The sequence below is a fragment of the Pinus tabuliformis genome, chromosome 2_2 (assembly GCF_031772625.1).
Source record: "Pinus tabuliformis cultivar Carrire ecotype Pingquan chromosome 2_2, CPIR1, whole genome shotgun sequence".
NCBI lineage: Eukaryota > Viridiplantae > Streptophyta > Pinopsida > Pinales > Pinaceae > Pinus > Pinus tabuliformis.
The window spans coordinates 883,604,350-883,619,234 of record NC_142300.1 but is presented as its reverse complement, the minus strand read 5'-3'; positions in this window follow the sequence as shown (position 1 = coordinate 883,619,234).

Genomic DNA, 14,885 nt, shown 5'->3' with positions numbered 1-14,885 from the left:
TTAACGTCAATAGCTCCTATAGCCGACAAAAGTAATTTACGCTGTGCTGGACATGATTGCAGCACTTCCAAAGCCGACATTGCTGAGGGTGAAACAACTAAATCCTCAACAATGTTATAGGTCTGAGCCGCTCTCGCATGTGGATTGAAAGCTGACTTTCGAAGTATACCCTTGGCGAGCGGTTTGATTACCAAGTCTGGATTAGGTTTCTCGATCTGTAGTGAATCGGAACCGGGAGCTGAGGTTGATGGGTTAGAATGAGAAGATTCTGCTTCTTTATCATCAACAGGACTTTTACTACCATAATCATGCGATCGAGTCGCAATCCTAACATGGGACATCATCAGTATGGGTTCTTCATTGGCACTCGAGGAAGAACCTATCATCATACTGTCTTGACTTGGAAAAGGATCCTTCAAAACAGTAGGCGTTTGGGAACCTTTGAAAATCTTCACAACCTCTACACGATGAGGGTAGTCTCTTGTAAAATGTTCGTCGTCACAAATGAGACAAGGATAACGAGGTTTGCATTTTTCATCATTGGTTTCCGATTTTTCAGGTTTCTCCTTTGAATTTTTGTCCGTTTTATTCTTCTTCTTTCCTTTCTTCTTCCCACCGGATTTTGATTTGGCTGTAGATGACTCTACAACGTGAATATCGGCGGCAATCTCCGCGGAAGAATCTCCTGTCGGGGAATCAGGCAAGGTTATAATAGGAGAAGAATTCTTGGAAGACTTCTTCTTAATTTTAGTGTTAACCGTACCAATCATACCATCGGCGGCATGAGATCCCGAAGGAGCTGCAGCAATTTGATTTTGCTTGGGAAGATCGGGGATTTTCTCGTGTAACGTACCTGACTGAGTATAGACCAAGTCAAGGTACTGTGCTTGAGCAATCACTTGCTCCTCAGTAACAACTTCGGCTTTAGCTACATCTTCAGTGATCTTTGGCAACAAAGACTTTACAAACCATTCAGCCAAGATCTGATCCAGAATAAAAACCTTTACTAAACGTCGTCGACGTCTCCATTCATGAATATGATCTGAAATGTAAGTGGATGTCGATTGTTTTAATGAAGTTAGTAATTCCGTGCCATTGTCATATCTGACTGGCAACTGAAAATGAGTTAAAAACGAGGTAGCTAACTGACTAAAATTATAAAAAGTGCCTCGCGATAACTCAATGTACCACTTGGCTGCAAGACCAATTAGAGTGTGCTGGAAAAGTCTTAGACGGATTGAATCATCTGAAATGGAGTTAGACGCACACCAGAGGTGATAAGTCATCACATGGTTTGACGGGTCCTCTCCTGATTTGCCTTCGAACTTAGGAATATCACTAGGCAACTTATTTGGCATTGGCGGCCAAAACGAAAGATAATTAATGGGATCGTTCGTTAGGCGCGACAAGTCAGGCAGGTCCAAAGTTGCGATAAACGGTAACTGACGATTAGGGTCCCTAAAACTCTGGGTCATGAGACCAGCCCCAGGAGGAGGATATCCAGGATAACTAGGAATAGGAATTGCATTTGGGATATTGTATCCTCTCGGAAAACTAGGATTAATCGGACCGTACTGGGGTTGTTGAGGTTGTTGATATGTGTACCCAGGGTATGGTTAATACTGATAGACTGGCTGCTGCACAGCAGGACCGAATTGGTACTGTCCCTGGTATGGTTGATAAGTAAATTTTGGTTGACTTGTGACAACCGTACTTGAACCAGGTTGTCCTACAGGCATCTGAACCGAAGTTTGAATTGTAGATCTAGACGGTGGTAAAGATGTCTGAGGAGTAGATACAGGAACAGTAGAAACCGGAGCTGTCAATACTCCAGAAGTAGGTGGGGTAAATTGAACAGATGTCGCGGCAGTTGCAACAGTCGTTTGAGGCGGAGTACGAGGCGTACTAGGCCCAGGCTGAGAAACTATCGAAGGTACAGAAGTTTGAATATTAGACTGGACAGGTTGCTGGGGTGTACCAGAAACTAAGGGTTTTTCAGTTTGAGATGACAACTGTACATTTGGCTGCAACACCTGTTGAGTTTGCGATGGATCCCACACTAAATTCATTCCGGGGTACAGACCCATAACAGGTTGAGAATATTGAGGACCATAATCGGGTTGAGGGTAGGATTGATAATTCAAAGGTACATTTCCCATTCCTTGAACATATGATTGACCGGAAGGTGGTTGGAAACCTTGGTTCGAGTACTGACCTTGGGGTTAATACCCTTGAGGCACGTACTGATACTGGGGTTGACCTTGAGGTATAAATTGATACTGGGGTTGACCTTGGGGTACATATTGAGTCTGGGGTTGACCTTGAGGAACGTATTGTCCTGTAGGTATGTACTGTCCTTGAGGTTGCCCCCTAGGCGCAAATTGGGTACCTTGAGGTTGCCCCCCAGGCGATAATTGAGGCTGCCCCCCAGGCGGTAACTGTCAACCTTGAGGTTGAGGATTGGGAATAGAACCTGACATCATGAGAATATCTTCTACGCTCAACGGCTTAGTACCATTGCTTCCAGTTAATAACCCTTGCTCAATGGGTTGAGGAGATGCTCCCGAAAAAGTACCAGAAAATGACTGATACCCAGAGGGAACAGAAGGACCGCCGTACAAAAAGGATTCGGGCGATTGAGTAAACATGGACGACTGTCTTGACATATTTAATGGAGGATAATAACCTCTAGGTGTTCGGTGATAAGGAACATGAGGTGGTGAAAAACTTAACCTTGGGTTTCCTAAGAAATTAGTCAAAGAAAGATACCAAGCACTGCTCCTAGGTGGACTGTAAAAAATTGATTCACACTCCCTTAGCTCAATAGCAGGTTGATTTTCAGGGATAGGGATGCCTACTTCTTCTTCCGGAGTAGAAAGTTCTTCGATAGCTATAAGTCCAGAAGGAAGATTTTGGGTAATTATTCTTTCTACCCTAGGTGAACCAGGACCACTAGAAGCTGGAGAAGCAAACCCCGATGTCGGAGTAGTAGCAAATTCACTTTCAGGTTCGGATATTTCAGGTTCTTCACCTATATCACTAGTAGACGAAAAGCTACCGGTGACTTCGGAAACAAAGACTGATTGTGGATTATAATCTGCTACTAAGGCTTGAAAATCAGGATGTACCACCAAATAAGACTCTCCTTCTTCAAGTGACCCAACTCTACTGTCTCTAGGAGTTACGAGGACTTTCAACCCTTCAGGCTGGCTCGGTGAAAACTCAGGAGGTTGGCCCCGAAGTCTACAGGACTTCCTCGGTAATTCAGCCACGGTTAAAAACTTTTAACTACTTTACACGTAAACAAAGCAAAATCTCAATGAAAACCACCTAAAGTCTCTAAAGAACCAAACAAATTTGAATCACACGCCTAAAGAATCTAGGAGATCAAACAGACACAAACAGTAACTTTCCATACTAAAAACACTAGTTGGTGATGAAATCCAACGTCGCAGAGTTCAATACAGAAATGGCGGTTGGAACAGTTACCCCGGCAACCTGCTTAATGAATAGACTGGCACAAGTTCCTCCACTTAACCATCTCGAGTGAAGAGAACCCCCCAGAAAATCCAAGTGAGTCTAGCCGACGTCTGCTCCAAGTACAGTGGGATCTTCCCACCACTGTCACCTTAGGAAGAATCCTAAAGAATATGGCCACTAAGGTTACCAACTGAAACAAATATACCTGGGGGAACAGTCTACGATCCGATACGCACGCAAGGGCAGAGTAGCAAGCTCAATCCCCTTGAAGGCTCCTTGACATAATCCAAGGTTTACCAACAAGTGACCCCAGGCTCCTTGACAATGGTTAATCCGAGGTTTACCATTTTGAATACGTGAATATCTGGCGTTGTTCCCAATGAGGAAGGATTTGTTCCCACACTAGTTCGGACAAGATCTTGTGCTTCTCCTTTAAGAGGAGCTTTCCCAGAGCATAAATGCAACAATTGGATTTCTTCCCTACCACAAGATACAACTACTTGTTTGTTTTTACTGTCTTGGAGAGTTAATTACTCTCCTACTCCAAGACACTAGCCTAAGCTATGTTGGTGTATCAGAGCCCTAGAAATAAAAATGTTTCTAGATGAATTTTACTTTAAGCGTTATTTTTATTGGTTTTTGTTTAAGTCAAAAGGTGCGGAAATGAAACTTGTGGTATGAAGACTCGACTCAAAATCACTAAAAATGCACCTAAGATGATTTAAACAATCTTTTCCCTTCGATGAACTTCTAACTAAGAAAGAGTTTGAGAATGCAAATACTTTGTAAACACAAATCTTTCTTAACAAACAAATTAAAAGAAGAGCTTTTGTCCTTTCCAATGCACTCAAAACGAGACAACTAGTTATTTTCACAAAAAATTTCCTTTTCTTTTCAAAGCACTCAACCACTACGAAATCAGACTTTTTCCAAAAGAGATTTTTTTTATTTTATAAAACACTCAAAACTATGCAAACGACTAACTTTGAGATCTATAAATTATAAAAACCTATTTGAAGTCAAAGCCTACAAGATGTCTTTTTTAGGGATGTTTTACTTAGCTAGATGTAAACTAAGGACCAATTCATGCAGAATCACAAATTAGTCAAAAACAACCAATTTTGTTTTCTTTTTAAAAATGAAAATCCAAACTTTTAAACACAAGCTTTTCGAAGTTTTGTAAAGAGAAAACACAAAGTGGATTCCTCAACAAGAGTAGATTTCATAAATGGTCAGACTCATAAGAAGGCTGGTAGAGACCAAGGTGATCTGAGGTTCCTACAGCTTCTAAGATCAGAGCTACTACAAGACCAAAATGAAAAACAAACCCAACAAGCAAAACTCCTAGGAATTTCACCTAAAACCCTAACACCAATGAAATCAACCTAAGGAAAGCTTATGACAGGTTATATGTAGGTCTGGGCAGTGGATAATAACTTCTAAACAAAAACTAAGCTGACTAACAGAGGAAATCTTAGGTTTTCCAAAATTTTGAGAGGGTCCGCAGACCCACAGTTAACACAGGTGCGGTACCGCTCTGTGCTAAAAGCAAAAGTGCGGATAAGTACGCACTGTGTCAAAAGGCTAGGGTGTGGTCCTCTCCCAAAGTTATGAAAAACAAAAAATAACCCTGGATCTACAATCTCTACCCAATTCCACACACAACAAGCCAAAAACAGAAACAAAAACACAGTTTCTCAGGTCAAAGTAAAAACAAGGAAAAAATCAAGTCCCCAGCGGAGTCGCCATTTTGTCACACGGAATGAGTCGATCTTGCGGACAAGATAGACCTTCCTAGAATCTAAAGAAGACCTAATGACAAGCAAACCAATCACAAACTATCTTTCTCTAAATATGCATTTATAAACAAAGGCAAACAAGTGTTTTAGGCCTACCTTGGGTCCAACATAAGTTTGTGGAAGCCTTCGCTCCTTCGATCCAAATGAGCTCCCTTGTCGTGAATCTGCAAACACAAACAAGCAAACAAATTAAATAGCACCTAAAAATCCAATATCATAAAACATATTTAACATGAAAGTCAAGGAATTCATGAAACAAATGACATGAGACAAGTTTTTGAGAAAAATGAATCTGATTATATTAATTCAAATCAAAGAAGAACTTTACAACCTATGCCTTGACGCTGTACAAGCTCCTCCCAGGGTCTAGCAAGAAGTCTCCTCTACTTTGACAAGTTTCACTCTCTTCCCAATGAAGCCAAAAAGGTATGTGATCTCTCCTCTTAAGCTCAACTAGGAAGTCTTAATTTCACCAGCATTTACCCTCAAAAATGTTCAGCTTCTAACCTCCCTAGCAACCAGCCCAATGCCTGAATTTATAGTGCAATGGAGGGAAGTTACTAGGTCCTCCTTCAAAGGGATAAAGCCCTCCTTCAAAGGGATAAATCCGTCCTTCAAAGGGATAGCTCCTCTCATCAAGGGATTAGCTCCTTCTCTTTTGGGATGCATGAACCACCTAAGAGCGGCCAATCCACGTCAAAATTCCTTCTAGAATCATCTAGAATTAACCCAAAGTGAGTTTTTTAGAATAAACTTGCGCCTTTTTTACTTTCACAAGGGTCCGCACCCACACCTTTAGGGACAGAGCGGGCAGGTCCGCATTTTTTGTAAACAGAAGGTGCGGGACCGCAGGCAACAGTGAGAGAAAGTGCGGAACCAGAGTTTTATTGATTTTCAATGTCTTTCTCTCATTTTCAAAGCTTGACTTGAAGAGCTGAGGTCTGAGACTTGCTTAGGAGGACAGTACAAGTGATGATAGACCCATACTGCCTGCAAATAATCATGGTGATGATATTTTTGTGTAACATAGAGATAGGTCCTCTAGGTTCTGCAGCAAGCTGAATTCCATCAGAATTATTCCGCTCAAGGAGTTGGAATAAAAGGAAAGATACAATAGTTGGGTACAACTACCCAGAGTTGGAGGGATGTGAACAATCAACTTGTTCTCGTAAATGATCAATTCTTGTAGGGATGTGAAATTTCTCATAGAAGTTGTGATACTTCCAGTGAGATAATTCTAGGATAAATCGAGATATTTCAACTTGACTAGATGACCCAATTCCATTGGTATTGTCCCGGTCAAATCATTGTCTGCAATATCCAAAGTTTGCAGTAAGAATAGGCTGCCAAGAGATGGAGATAGAGTACCGTTGAGACGATTGTTGTTGATATTAAGCATTTCCAGCGCTTTGACCTGCCCAAACTTGGGCAGAATTCTTCCACTGAAAAGATTATATGAAAGATCCAACATACGCAATAAGGAAAGGTTGCCCAGAGTTGGCAAAAGAGTACCCTAGAAGTATCGCCAAGGAAGTAATAGGGAAATAACTCTATTAGTGTTGTTCTGGCCTCAAGCATACCTTCGTTGAATTCCCAATTGTCTAGTTGGACAACCATCCTCCTGGATCCAATGTGATGACCTTCTTGAATGACAAAAGAAAGAATAGGAAGAGAAGAAGAAGCAGGAAGAAGAAGAGAGGCAAAGTGCAATAACATAAGAAACGATGTAGAAACAAGCTGAAGAGAAAGATTAAAACTGACCACCAGCAGAGGAGGAGAGCGGAAAGATTCAAGACAAGGAGCTTGCTCAGCAGATTTAAGAGTTGATAGATATTATAGATATGGAAGAGGGACTAGAGCCACAAAATCAAGATGTCGACCTAAAGCCAAGTACAAAATAGGTCACGTTCAATATTTACCACCGCCAGTAACAGAGTTAGCTCCAAGCAAGGAAGAGGAAGTTTCTCCTCTTGATGACAATTTGGTTATGGACACATACAATCTATCGTACAATGAACTTCGGAAGAATATTGTACATGCTTATAATAAGCATTTTTCGGATGACCTCATATCACTTGCATTCATTAGAGAAAAGGTGATAGTGGCAGACACCAGAAAGAATCTCGATGAAATTGTCATAGACAAATTGGCCTTCGTGGGTGTAGCTAAGTTAATCTTGAGTATTTGGTGGTCGAGAATAAGCAATTGGAAAAAAATTGCGGGTTGTTAGGCAAGAGGTAGAACAGCTTCGCACAAAAGATTAGAATGTAGCTTCTGCATAGTTCCATCTGGAGGAAATGAAGGCAATGATACTTGCTAAAGTATCAACACTTGGAGAGACCATGTGGAACCTCTATGAGGAGCTTGTTACTATGCATATGGTAGTTGTCCACTTGCATGGATTGCAACAGAAATGTAAAGAATTTTTCAAAAGTCTTAGGAATATACAAGCTTCCATCGTTGTCATCCATGAATGGTCAATGTGATACAAAGGGGCATTTCTTGACTTCGGAAAGAAAACAAAGAAACAAGCAGAGCTAGAGAAATCAAGAGTATCAATGTTGATCCAGAACAGAAAACATCTTGCCTAGTTCATTGGTAGCATTTAGGCCTCGTATTTACGATTATACAACAGTCTGGATTTCTTGGTGAACTTATAAAGGATCCCATAAGTTGGCTCACTCACTAAAGTCAAATCGAGGAACCAGGTTAGGCAGGAGATTGAAGAATACTTGGAGCAGCTTAGACATATTTCCACCAAGGAATATTTGGAGGTGAATAGATAGAACATGCAGAACTACATTGGTGGCCTTGTCCAAGTGAGAACAATGTTGCTCCTGCTCTAGAAGGAAGTTCAAAATAGTTCCAAATCATTGTACCTGGATTCCATGGAGGCTAAAGCCTGCTTCCAGCCAGACATCATCACACAGTTTGGGGTTGTCATTGCACAATACCATGCTTGGCACAGATACATAACCGGAAAACATCAAGTGGAAGTTGTTGAGCTAGAATTTCCCTAAACTCAACCATGATAATAGTTTTTCTTGTTAGGTTGTCTAGTTGGCTCTACCCTATTTTGTCTTATACGGTTATGAGTGTATTGTAATATTCTTTTGTAAATAATTTGTAAGTGAAATTCCAAGGGTCAATTGCAGAATATGAAGAGTCATGATGTAATGTAATTGAATAGTCATTTGTAAAGAAGTTGAAGAGTCATGAGGGAAGTCGAAGAGTCACCCCTTTTGTTATAAATACATCCTCATAACTCATGTAAAGGGCTTTTTGGGATCCAAGCTCTTGGCTGGGCTTAGGCTTAGAATTAGGAGCTTGGGATTTTTGTGAGAGCCTTGGCTTCTCCATAGCAAAGAGGGAGTATCTTTCTTTGGAGGAGTAGGTGATCTTGACTTCACGTTCCACTATTGGGGCAAGTGGTCAATCAATGGTATATGTGTGATTGGAACTTTCACTTTAATAAAAGCTTAAAGGTTGCACATTTTCGTGCATCTATTTTGAATATAGTAGGACTATTCTCGTTGTATTTGCAATGTATGCTATTTAACTTAGGCTTATGCATATGAACTATTTCATTTGCATTGGTATGAATCTTGTCGAATGTGTGTTGTTGTATTATTTCATTACTATTAACTTGTGAACAATTTCACATATTAGCTTATGATGTCTTTATTCTCATGTGTCTCTTTTAAGTTGTGTATTATTATAGGCTTCTAAGGGGCTCACTCATTTTCCCTTCATGCGTTAGAACCTTCATGCATCACACTTGACTCTTCGCAGGGTCACACACTTGTTCTCACCAAAGTCACCATACATCATTCTATGTGTATTTGCAGCCAAGGCATATCATTAACACCCACTACATCAGCAACCATGTTGTAATCCATATGGGACTCCTACACCAAATTGTGTGAGGTCTAATTGGGACTTCATATTAGGGAGATCCCATGAATGTTGGCGGATCCAACACCTTCAACAAGGCCATAATCATATTTTGACCCCTTAGACTCCTATATATACCAAGGAGGTATTGTCATTTGAATAATCCAAGAATTATTCATTTATGTGATGTAAAAAAAGGTTTCCCCCTCAAAGAGGCTTATTTTCAAGTTGTTGATTTATCTTTTATTTTGTTTTTGTGATTTGGTTACATAACAAAAAGTGTCGATGACATAACAAATTCGTTGCGAAAAATCGGTTGTCGTTGATCTATCGATGCTAATTATTCCATCATTATTTGTACTCCTATGGTCTGTGATGTTGGTAGAGTGGCTCCAACTTCTCTCAATATTCTGAGGACCCATTTCATCGAAGTATGTATGCCTTTGGCAATCGACCAACCATCGCTATCATCCATCATGTGGCACCACAAGACTCCTACATCCATTGGTATTCTGATGACGTGTTTCATTTAAAAATGTATGCTTTCGACAGTAGACCAATCAACCCTATCGTCGATCATGCAACACCATAAGATCTCCCTTTCATTGGTTTACTGATGTGTGATAGACATCGAAATTACAATAAATTTTGAAAACTCCGATAATGCAACTATATCATGTTTCATGTTTAGCAAAACCTCATTTTGTCCTTATAGCAACAAAACTTCATTGAAATAACAACAAAAGGTCATTGAAAATTGGATCAATTTTTATTAGTGACTAATATGTAAAGCATTAATATAATAATAGAAATTTAATAGCTCAATATTTCGGTCTTAAAAAGACATGGATATATTTTCATGCAACTTGTCCATGAACAAACTTAATAGGCATACACACACACATTTGTTGATACCCTTAATATTGTTGGTTTGAAGACACATACTTTCAAGCTTGATTAAAATGTGAATTACCTCAAGTATGTCATTGGTTAACATGTCTGAATAAAATATTAGAAGGGTCAACTTGCCTAATTTTGTATTGGCTTTAAGGATACTATCATTTAGCATGTTTGAACCAAGAAATTGTAAAAAGGAGAAGAGCAGTTTCCTAGAGATAGAGGAATTTTAGCCCACCATGTTTTTGAATATAGGTAAACGAGTCTAAGTTATATAAAAAGTCCAATTCAACTAGAAATATTCCACTTTAATTGTTTATGGAAAAATCAATAATTGATGACTAAGTGTAATTCCCTAGATTTGAAAGGACGTGACCAACAATATTGTTAAAATAAATGTCCATTACTTATAGAGGTGCATTTTCTAAAAGAATTTCAATACTTCAACTCATAACACTAATGAATGAGAAGAGATATTCTAACTTGACTAGATGGCCCAATTATCTTGGTCTAGTTTTGTTTTAATATTTTTTGAAAGAATTATTGGTTAGATGTGTGTACAATTACAAAATATTTTGTAGTATAGACCCTGTTGAGATAAAGTGTTTGGAGCAATTTCCAAAATATGGTGGAATTCTTCCTATCAAACATTTTTCTCAAAGCTGAAAAGTTCACAATAAGGAGAGGCTACCAAGATATGGAGAGATACTACCTTCTAAATGTAATCCATAAAGGATTATTGCAAAGACTTTTAGTGTGTTTTTTGCAGGAAGCAATCTTCCATGATTATAGCTTCTTTGAGTTCTCAATTGTCTAGTTGTACAAAATCCTTGTGGATTTAATGTAATAACCTTTTTCAAATGATTTTTTTTCCTCCATGTTCCTTTCATTTCTACATGATGTCAATTGACACATGAAATCCTCCAAAGTGCATTGCATCCAAACAAAATTGTAGGGTTAAAGTGAAGTACTTCCACTAGGTATGGGGTCATAGAGATGATCATATTCCTTGTGAAATATCATAAGACGAAGAATATATTGATCTCCTTGAGAAATTAAATGTTACAACAGTTGGAATGTCCAATGATATTATTGTTTCCATTATCACAAAGCCCATAAGCATCAACATGAATTCTTTTTAAATTGATTGGTTCCATGAATTATATATCAAATTTTTATTGATTTAATAATTGATTAATAATAATTAAATTTATATGAAAAAATATGTATTAAATTAACAATTGTGACATGTCCAACAATTATACAACTTGAGTGAGCCTAATGGTTAAGAGTATGTGTTTCCTCTTAAGAGGTTGCAGGTTCAAAACCAGAGGGGGTTAGAGTATGTATGCCTTTGTAGACTTAGCAGTCAAATAGCTACATGGAGGTGGGTCCCTAGTCCCACAAAAAAAGGGGTCTCATAACCTCCCTAGTCCCACAAACAAGGGGGTCTCATACACCAATGTGGTGTCTGGGCCGTGACCTTAAAATTGGATAATAGTAATAATATATTTCCCTTTTAAGATTTGTTGAATTTTTCCATTTCACTTTTATTTTAAAAATTTCCATAATAATAAAGTAAACATATTTTTATCTTTTCAATATAGATTTGTTAATATTTATCTTCAAAAATATTTTTCTCAATAAAATGAATTTTAAGATAACAATATTCATTGAATTTTTTACCCAAATTAAAATATGAACATGAAGAATAATCAATTTCAATTAAAATAAAATAAAAAATAAATAAAAAATGGCTTTATCAAATAACATATGAAAAGCATTTGGAAGGAGAGCAAAAGCATAAAGAAAAAAAAATGTTATTTTGTCACAAAGATCCTCAACCAAGAATGTTGGTTTCTAAAGTATGAAAAAGCTCAAACATAAGAACCATATGTCACTTCATTGTGTACACTTCTCAAAATACTTAAAATATATATGTACACTAGGAAGTAAAAAACTAAAAGAATATGAAAAAAAAAATCATAATTAAGTGGAGATCAAAAACATAAATAGATAACATAATAACCACTATGTAAACTAGGAAGTAAAAAACTAAAAAAATATGAAAAAAATCATAATTAAGTGAAGATGGAAAACATAAATAGATAACATAATAACCACTCGCATTTTATTCATCAAAATATTAGATATTATTTTAATTTCAATTACAGGTTTGATCAAAATAGTATTATGATTGGATAGAGGATAAGTCATTTAGGGAATCGATACACTCCATAAAATGGTTTTATTTTTGGAGGTACCATCCAATGCCATGCTTTATCCCACATAATTATTAATGTTACAACTCCACCAAAGCCAAGTCCTACACCTAACCCTAATGCAGTTGATGAGATATTTCCATCCACACGATTCAACCATCCTTGGTCATCACTGACATTTGGAGAGACTCCATCTCCTTTTTTTGGGGTAGCTTTATTGCACGCTTGTAAAGGATACCCACATAGGCACTTGTTCCTTTGAAATGAAGCCACACTGAAAGTGTCCATCTACGTTCCTTCAGGGATTCACCCACACAATCTGTTAAATGATACATCCAAGTATGCCAACTTAGTTAATTTAGAGAGTTTTGGAGGAATCTCTCTGCTCAAATTATTTGTAGCCAAGTCTAATTGCTCTAGAGTAGATCTCTCACTTAGAGATGCAAGAATTTTTCCTTCCAAGTGATTTCTAGATAGATTAACCAATTGCAAGGCACTCAAATTTGCCGCGCTTGAGGGAATTTCTCCAATAAAATTATTGCTAGACAAATCCAAAATGGTATTTGTGAGCAACACATATGTTAGAGAATACTCAAAACCCTTAATGTTAACTTGCACATCAGTGTAAAATGTACTACCAATAAGCTGGGAAGACAAAGGCATTTGAAATCATAGGAGTCTCCCTAAATTAAAAGGTATTCTCCCTGTAAAATTATTATTGGATAAATCCAACACCTGTAGTTTAGGAATATTTGTGATCCAATCAGAAATACCACCCTGAAGGTTATTATAACACAAACTTAAAACTCGTAATGATTGAAAAGATGCATACTGTTTAGGAAGCTAGCCTATCAATTTATTTTTCCTTAAATCTAGTGCTATAAGTTGGGTGCAATTGGCTAAAGATGATGGAAAATTCCTAGAAAAACTGTTAGAATGAGCAGAGAAAACCTCCAAGAAAATTGAAGACACTATGTCTAGGGATCCACTAAGTTTGTTCTCGAACATCTTGACATGATTTAACTGTGTACAATTCTGTAAAGATGCGGGAATATTTCCATTCAAAGAGTTTTTGGATAAATCTAATGTTGATAGAGAGACACATTTGCCAATATTCTTAGGGAGTGTTCCACTAAGCTTGTTGTCGAACAACAACAACTCTCTCATGTTTGTACAATTCCCTAGAGATGCGGGAATTATTCCACTCAAGTTGTTGGATGACAAATCCAAACTCCATAAGTTCCACAGTGAGCCCAATTCCCCTAGAATTCTTCCACTCAAGTTGTTGGATGACAAATACAAATACTCTAATTTCTGCAGTGAGCCCAATTCTTTGGGAATTCTTCCACTCAAGTTGTTGGATGACAAATCCAAATTCCATAAGTCCTGCAGTGAGCCCAATTCTCCGAGAATTCTTCCACTCAAGTTGTTGGATGACAAAACAAAAATCCATAAGCTCTACAGTGAGCCCAATTCTCCTGGAATTCTTCTAGTCAAGTTGTTGGATGAAAAATACAAATTCTTCAAGCTCTGCAGTGAGCCCAATTCTCTTGGAATTATTCCACTTAAGTTGTTGAATGACAAATACAAACCCTTTAAGTTCTGCAGAGAGCCCAATTCTCCTGTAATTCTTCCACTCAAGTTGTTGGATGACAAATCCAAATTCTGTAAGTTCTGCAGTGAGCCCAATTCTCTTGGAATTCTTCCACTCAAGTTGTTGGTTGGCATATACAACATCCATAAAGAGTGTAGCGAGCCCAACTCTCCTGGAATTTTTCCACTCAAGTTGTTGGATGACAAATCCAAAATCGCTAAGTTCTATAGTGAGCCCAATTCTCCTCGAATTCTTCCACTCAAGTTGTTGGATGACAAATACAAATTACATAAGAAGGAAAGGTTGCCCAGAGTTGGCAAGAGAGTACCTTCGAGACTTAGTGAAGGAAGGTTTAGGGAAACGACTCTGTTAGTGTCGTCTATGCAGGAAACACCATTCCACAAGCATACGTTCACCGAATTCTCAGTTGTCCAGTCCGACAGCGATCCTCGTGGATCTGATGTGATGGCCTTCTTGAACGATAGAAGCACCTCCACGTCCCTTGCATCCTCCAATGATATGAGGGTGCGTTCATTTGAAACCAAATGATGATGGGGCTGCAGATACTTAGTAGGGGTGTAATATGGGGACTCCCTTAATGAATTGAAAGTTGTGGCAGCTGCATTGTCCAACACTTTCAACACTATAAAAAAGTAGACAATCCCATTATCCATGGTGCTCTCTCTCTGTCTAATGCTTTGCCTATGAATTCACTACATATACATATCCCTTTTATAGCAATTGGGGTAGAAAATTGTTCTTGGTGTTCTAGTGCGAATTTAGCTTTCATGTGTGGTTCTAGGTGTTTCAGATTTGTTCTTTGGTCTTGGAAATTTTGATTGTGATGGAGGAGGTTTTGGTCTGTTTTATTTGTTATGTGAACAATGATGATAACAAATCATTTGACAAGATTCAATATTCTTTTAAATTTGTTTTTAATTTTCAAAAAAATGTTGTAATTGGGCATTTTGAATGTCTCTCTATAAGTGTTTTTGCAAT